Raw genomic sequence first — 7,851 nt, 5'->3', positions numbered from 1 at the left:
GAAAACAATTGCATGCTTTTCCCTTTTTAAGGTATTTTGGGAATTGAACGTTTATGTATCGACTGCTTTGCTTGATGTTTATGCTAAATGTGGGTTGATGAAGGATGCTTTTTGGTTTTTAATTCAATGCCCGAGAGGAATGATGTTACTTGAGTTCAATGGTCAACTAGGGGTATGTCCAAAATGAGCTATATGAGGAGGCTATAATGTTTTCTGACAAGGATTACAGAACTGAGGATCGGAGCATAACCAGTTTACTCTTTCTTCTATTATATCGGCTTGTGCTGCAATGGCGGATTTGTTAGAAGGGAATGAAGTGCATGGTATAGTGTGGAAAACTGGTTTTGGTGCCAATGTTTACGTGGCTTCATCTCTTGTGGACTTATATGCAAGATGTGTGGAAGTATTGACGATGCCTATATTGTTTTTTTCAAATGCTGAGGTGAAGAATGATGTGATATGGAATTCGATGATTTCTGGCTTGGCTAGAAATGCCTGGTCTTTTAGAGGCTATGACGTTGTTTGAGAAAATGCAGTTCGCGGATTTGATCCGAGTGAGTTGACTTATGTCTCTGTGCTATCTGCTTGTGGTCATATGGGTCTTGTTGACAAGGGGCGGATGTATTTCGACAAGATGAAGAAAGAACACAACTTATCTCAATGTATATCATTATTCATGTATGGTTGACATTCTTGGTAGAAAAGGCCTGGTTGAAGAAGCTAAGGATTTAATAGCAAATATGCCATTTGTCATGACTCCTTCCATGTGGGGTTCTGTATTGGCCTCTTGTAGGGTCCATGGAAATGTTGAGGTGGCTGAAATTGCTGCTAAACATCTGTTTGAGCTCCGAGCCTAATAATGCTGGGAACCACGTCTTGCTTTCAAACATATATGTTCAAGAAAGGTGGGGTGATGTTGCATCAACAAGAAAGCTTCTTAAAGACAGTGAAGCGAAGAAAGAAAGAGGCAAGAGTTGGATACAGATTAAAGACAGGTTCACACATTTCATGGTCGGGAGAGAGATCATCCAAGCATTATGGAGGTTTATCCAAGATTGGATGAATTGTTGGTAGGTATGGAGAAGTTAGGTTACAAAGGTGAAACTGAACACGACTTGCACGATGGGAAGTGAGCAGAAAAGCATGAACTTCTGAGGCATCATAGTGAGAAGCTTGCTTTTACTTATGGGTTGATGTGTTTTGCCTTCAAGTGCTCCTATAAGAATTATGAAGAACCTCAGGATCTGTGGGGACTGTCATTCTTTTATGAAGTTTGCTTCAAACGTAACAGGGAGGGAAATAATTGTAAGAGATGTTAATCGTTTTCATCATTTACTAATGGATCATGTTCATGTGGAGAATTTTGGTAAAGAATGTAACTGCTTGGATTTTAAGATCCCTCTTTTTTTGGGTTCGGAAAGGTGGAAAAAAGTAGTTACAAATCTGGTTGTTTAGACCTCAACATATATAAAAAATCAGAGCCATTATATCACGGAGAAGTTTATTACCTGTTATCTCAACACGATGGCTGTACAACAGGAAGCTGAGTTTAATGCCTGTTATCTCAACATGATGGCTGTACAACAAAAAGCTGGTGAAAATCCCTTTCCTCTGAGCATTTGATGTGATCACAAACTATGTAAATAGCTGGACTCTGGGCAATGCCTTGCCCATAATGATGATGAGCAAGGCCACCAGCTACTGTCTTACAACACCACGAAGTTAAATTCTTATGACATCCAGCGAGGGGTCAGAATGCTCTTGCTGACTGTCATTCCTTTTGCCAACAATTATGTTAGGTGAGTGACTTTTGTTTTCTCTTACGATACTATTCTCTACTTTCAGAGAATCCTTTTCATTCTTGAATTATCCGATCTAAAATTTAGCTAGTTGGTGACGCCAGTTTTGCTTTCTTTTCCAAATAACTTAGCTTATTTAAATAGTGATTTTTTTTATTTTTTTTTTTGTATACAGAGGATTCCCCCTCTTTTTACTTATAAGGGAACTCAAGAACCAGCACTTAGTACTTGGTGATTCTTATTATTAGTATTACTTATCAAAAACTTACATATTTCTTATTTAGATGGCTAATGTTTGGAAAAGTAGCTGCACGTGTGCTATCATTTGTTGTATTAGCGCTTAGGAAAGAAATGATCGGTCCAATGTCTGCATTATACGGCCTGGTAAAGTGGAAGGATCTACCTCTGAGGTTCTAGGAGGTTAGACAGGCAAACCACACTTAAGTTCTCCACTGACCTGTGTGTTTCTAGTGCACAACTTTGTAAAATCAAACACACTCTCCATTCTCAAGATGCGGCCTTTTGTTAGATTAAGTTGAATCTCATAAGAAATTCCGAACTTTCTCATGAACACTGTATGTAGTGAGATTGCATATAGGTACACATCTTCTTCTTCTTCTTCTTTTTTTTTTTTTTTTTTTTTTTTTTTTTTATAAGGAATAAGACTATTCCTCCCTGTTGCATTGTGCGTAGAAGTTTTTGTAATACCTCTTAGCAGCAAATGACAGAGATATTCAAAGAAATTAGGAGTGAAACACAGCAAAAGAGGGAAAAAATTGGGATAATGATCCTGGTGTGGCGCAGGGTAGTTTGTTTTGGCATTCAACTTTTAATGAAAGCAAATATATGAACTTATGAAAGAGAGAAATGATGCCATTATATTTGAATTCCATTTTCCTGTGAGTGTATAGCATTAGGACCTAGGCCAATTTCTAAGGTGATACACTAGGAGAGCTTTCTCTTTTGTTAGTTCCTACTATATAAATGGGATTTAAAACAACCCTTGTTTTACTAAACTAAACGTGAAAGAATTATGGTAGTCACGAGAGACAAAAAGATCATAATAGCTGAGTTTTTTTTGTAAAGAAAGCTAGAGTCTTGGAATTTCATCTTGATCAGGAAACACAGAAGACAACCAACATAATCCACTTTGTATAAGTTTTGTCTAAACAAGGCTATCCCACTTGATTATAAATATTTTCATTTGATGTAGTACCTATTTAATAACTTAAGTATAAAGAATATCTCTAAGTTTAAAACCTCTCCAATGTTGAAGATTTGATGGAGAGGCAGAATCTAGTCGTTTCCTTTACTTGCATGAACTTTTACGTTTAGTTATATGTCCATTTGTCATGACACCCCCCCCCCCAAACCCACCACCTCACCCTTTTTTTATAGAACTCCACTAGATTCCAAAGGTGCTCATATACCTGTTTTACAGGGTCAGTGGTGGCAAATCAGTGTCACCAAAAAGCTATCCTGTAATATGATCAATAGATGAATCACCGAGTCATAATCTTATGGTCCTTGCGGAAAAACAAGAGTGTATACTTTGTGATAATGGAACCAGGCCCAAGAAAATTCTTTTTGCTGCGCAGCTCCTGATCTCTGACTACTTTCAGTTGGAAAGTTGAATCATAACATTACTTACCTCAGACCACCTCAGCAGGAGGGATCATTGTTACTTTTGGATCGAACAAGAACTGATAGTGTGACTGGACTGTTAATGGTGGTAGCCTGGTTGGTGAACATAAAGAAATATTGTTGGCTCGCGAAGGCTCACAGCTCATTTACCTCCTGAATTTTGGACATTTCATTTGCAGGATGCTTGTTAAATTATCGGCAAAACATTAGCAAGTGGAACAAAAGGATATGATGGAGAATTAGGATAGTAGCTCTTCTAGCTGTTATTTTTTGGCTCAGAGAAGCTATATTACATTGCTCCTCAGTGGAGCCCGGAACCAAAATGCCCCCAAAAAAAACAGTTTCAACCAAAATACCCCAACAAAAAACAATGTTACGAAAATACCAATTACTGCGCTAAAGTAGTTAACGGAGACGGTTTAGATTGCTATAGCGCGATGAACGATCATCTAACGCTATCGTGTTGTTGTTGTTGTTTTTTTTTTTTTTAAACTCTTTTAGTTAACCCTTCTTTCGTTACACTTTTTAACGTACTTTGACCATAGATTAATCATGCTTCGGGACCCGAAACTTCAATATTTTATATAGAACCCTACTTATTTTTGTGCGATTAATTAGGTAGGATCAATACATCAAGGATACGCAAAGTTCGGATATGGCCGTTTTAGAGGTTGAAAAGTGCTCGACAGCCATTTTCGTTCGAGAGCTCGGTGACATTAGCTTGAAGTTCTTTACGAATACTTAAACTTGTTCATTAATAATTAATCAAAAGTTAGTCAAAATGGCAGCGTTCATACTAAAAAAAAACTTAATTAAATTGCATCATTCATAATCTTGAGTAGATGAAAATACGTAACATACTAATTCATTAATAAGAGCATAATGATATATTAAACTTAAAACTAAAATCCATGACATTCTTGAGTAGATGAAAATACTTAACATACTAATTAATGCCTAAGAGCATGATGATATATTAAACTTAAAACTAAATCACAACATTCTTAATCATCGTCGGAGTACGAGTCCTCGATATCGTCCTCGAGAGAAAATATTGGCGGTTTCTTAAGACACGCTCTTTTCGGTAGAGTTAGTTCTCTACTTAGGTTGATGATGCTTGTTTTTGGCCAACTTTAGCATGTAAATCTACATCGTCTTACCGAAAGCGATACATTGACTTTCTTTTCTAATCCTTTACGTGTTCATGATTTACGGACCTACTTGAGGCATGGTTAAGGAGTACACTTGTTGGTATTGGAGCGTTGAGATTTTTCAAGTCACGAACAAGACGTTACGATTCGGCAGCCGATGTGACCATTCTCGGCGTAAACCCATGATAATATTTTTAGCGGATACGAATATTTCACCTTTGCGAGAAATCATCATTTACGCTACATAAAGGTGGGGATTTAGCTCATCCCTTGTTTGAAATCCTTTGTATCGCCGAAAAAGCGCTATGATTTGAACTCTTATCATCATTGCTATTTGGTTCTTTTGGAAGGAGTAAAGACGAAGCTGAGTTTCTACTACTCGACATTGAATATGGTGTAGTCTAATAACAAAGAAAGGGCTACTTATATAGTTACAAACCCCAGTACTGGGGAGGGGGGGGGGTCTTTATGACACTGCCTAACTTACCTTATTGTAAGAAAAATATTAATGTTCATCGGACATTTCACGGTCCGAATCCCACTTGGATCTAAATCTTGTGCTACCACGTATACCTTATTCTACCCTATGGTAACGTATTTGCGTCCGATTATTCTGTACGCGAAAACGATTAAGGCAAATTAAACTGCGTGGAGTTCGCGAGGCATTGACATAGCACGTTTTTTTTGGGCGTTTAAGCCTACTACACTAACTTGTGCTCCATCTTGCGACCTACTCTACAACACGCCAATCCCGCTCCTCTGTCATTTTATTATTGTATTCTCGATTGAATCTATCGTTAAGTTATTTGAGTAATGAAAATCATCGTCGTCTAGTTCCCGGATCCTACCCGTTGCTTCCAAATATGTTTGCTGGAGTGAACGATATAACACGACTAATATCTCTAAATTGATCAAAAAATGACATAGTAGCTCGATTTTGTGTGGAATGTTTGTGTGGTTGGTAACAACTATTCGTCCGATTACATTATATAAAGTTTGATTCGAATCGTAGCGTTTTTACGTTTGTGATTGAGGTGACAATGGTGCGATTGTATAAGCGGTAAAATAATGCGTTATGACGGTATAACACATTAAATTCTTTGCGTTATACTGCATTACGATAAATTAACGCGATTCTTCTTTGCGACTATCTTCTAATGGAATGTAGTATAACGCATTTATTTCATCGTTATACATCTTTCACACTTATTTTGATTTGACGTAATACGCGAAGACAACATATATTGCGTAAATACGTTGGTTCTATATTCAAACTTCAAATCTTATAAATACGAGTTCGTATAACGCAAAAAAAGCAAAAAATTCAAGTTTCATCTAGTTTTTTGCGTTTTGTATTCCTCCTAAATTATTCAAAAAATATGGCAGATGTTCAAGAATTAAAGTTTCTTTGATACCGGGACGGACAAAATTATATTCGAGGAAAATAATTTGCGCTATGATTTCTTCCCAAAATACCATGTTAAGTTCCACTTAACTTAATTCTCAAAACACTCCCGAGCCTTGTATAATAGACTATAAGTTAGTAGAAGTGATTTTGATCTAAATATAATTAAAATGTCAACGTCGTTTACGTCGCAGGTGTAACTAGTTATGGACGAGTGGTACATTTAAGACGATGAATCGTTGACTGATTTTTTTGAAGGCGCACTATGATTATGAGAATGCGAACTTTAAAAGCGTCCTTGATGTATATAGAGAAGGTCCCCGAATTTAATCGACTTGGATTCGCCCGCTGGGAGCTCGGAAGCCCGAAATACCTCGTCGGGAAGCCCGTCTGTAATTCGAGGCCAAGTCACCCCAAACCTATTTCAAAACGCCTTCCCCGATACGAGTACCTATGGGAAAAATTTTGACTACCAAACGCCCGGATAGTTTAAGTCAAACCCGATGTTCAAAAATTCATTTTTTAAATTATTATTATTATTATTATTTATTATTATTATTATTATTATTATTATTATTATTATTATTATTATTATTATAGATGACGATGATGACGATGATGTGTAATGGCACTCGAAGCTACCACCATGTCGATTGTATTATTTAGGTTATACACCGATATGGATCATATCGACTTTATTTCCTCAATTGCGACGTGATGGAATCAAAGTTGGAACATCCTCACTTATCCAACAACTCAAAGCGACGGTCCTTCCTCAAGTTTCTATGGCACCGATTACTATCGCACATCTATTTTTTTTAACATCATTGTTATTCGACGGTGAAATAAAACACCCTAATTTCTTGTGTAGGAAAATATGGTGGTTGCGTAAATTGTAGGCAAAGGCGTGCTATGGGATGATCCAAATTATCCAAATTATATAAGGATATCACCTGGGCCGATAGTGAGGAAATACCTAATGCGGAGGAAAGTGACGATGAGATTGAGGTTGGAATAATCCTCGACATCAAGTAACCGTTGCAAGACATGATGAACGGTCGCACACGGAGGAAGCTGGTCCCGACCATTTGAACGACGAATACTCGGTTCGACGCAAGCCAATTTCTCAACGACAAGAGTCCAATTCCCGATTTAGTGGCATTAGATGAGATCCCTATCTTGGATCATCTTCAAGATCGCCCCGTGACGCCTTTGTCTTACTAGGGATGATGATCATATTCGAAAACGAAGTTTGTGGAAAGAGCCGGTGGATCTCGGTAAAACAAAAGGCTCATATTGAAAAGTGGATGATTTTCGACTCGAAAAAAATGTTCTGAAAAGCGGTCGTTAAGATTTATTGCATCCAGGATGAGGAGTTTAAAGTTGACAATTCCACACGAAAACTTTAGCGATTGGTCCGCAAGCGAAAGTATCAAGGTTGCGAATGGATGCTTCGTGGTAAGGAACCGTCGAAAAGATGTGGACTATTTCAAAATTCTACACAAAGCACACTTGTGATACGGGTGACCTCCCGGATGATCATTGCAATCTAGATACTAATTTGATTGCTGCGTGTATTAGTTAGCGACATTAGAGAAAACCCAAGGTATCCCCTTCGCCTAAGTTTATTTTATTTTTCAGGTTAATATAATGTTCGTCGTTATATGCCGATATTTTCAAAATTTTTTTCGGTAATTCTATTAAAGATCAGTAGAGCCATCTACGAAAGTATATAACAAAATCGGCATTAGGAGGAAGGCGTATCTTTGGCGTAGGCGTGCGCGCCATGAAATAGTCTTCGGCAATCGAGGCTCTTTCAAGATGTTGCCAAGATCGCGCTCTACAACACTTC

At 37.6% G+C, this 7,851-nt stretch overlaps 1 pseudogene; it reads left to right on the top strand.

Moving 5' to 3' along the window:
• Positions 1-1,370, top strand: part of LOC132061078 (pentatricopeptide repeat-containing protein At5g04780, mitochondrial-like) — a 4,015-nt pseudogene extending 2,645 nt beyond the window's left edge.
• Positions 1,371-7,851: the final 6,481 nt, after the last annotated feature.

Source organism: Lycium ferocissimum, chromosome 6 (assembly GCF_029784015.1).
Source record: "Lycium ferocissimum isolate CSIRO_LF1 chromosome 6, AGI_CSIRO_Lferr_CH_V1, whole genome shotgun sequence".
NCBI lineage: Eukaryota > Viridiplantae > Streptophyta > Magnoliopsida > Solanales > Solanaceae > Lycium > Lycium ferocissimum.
This window is presented reverse-complemented; position numbering and strand designations above follow the sequence as displayed.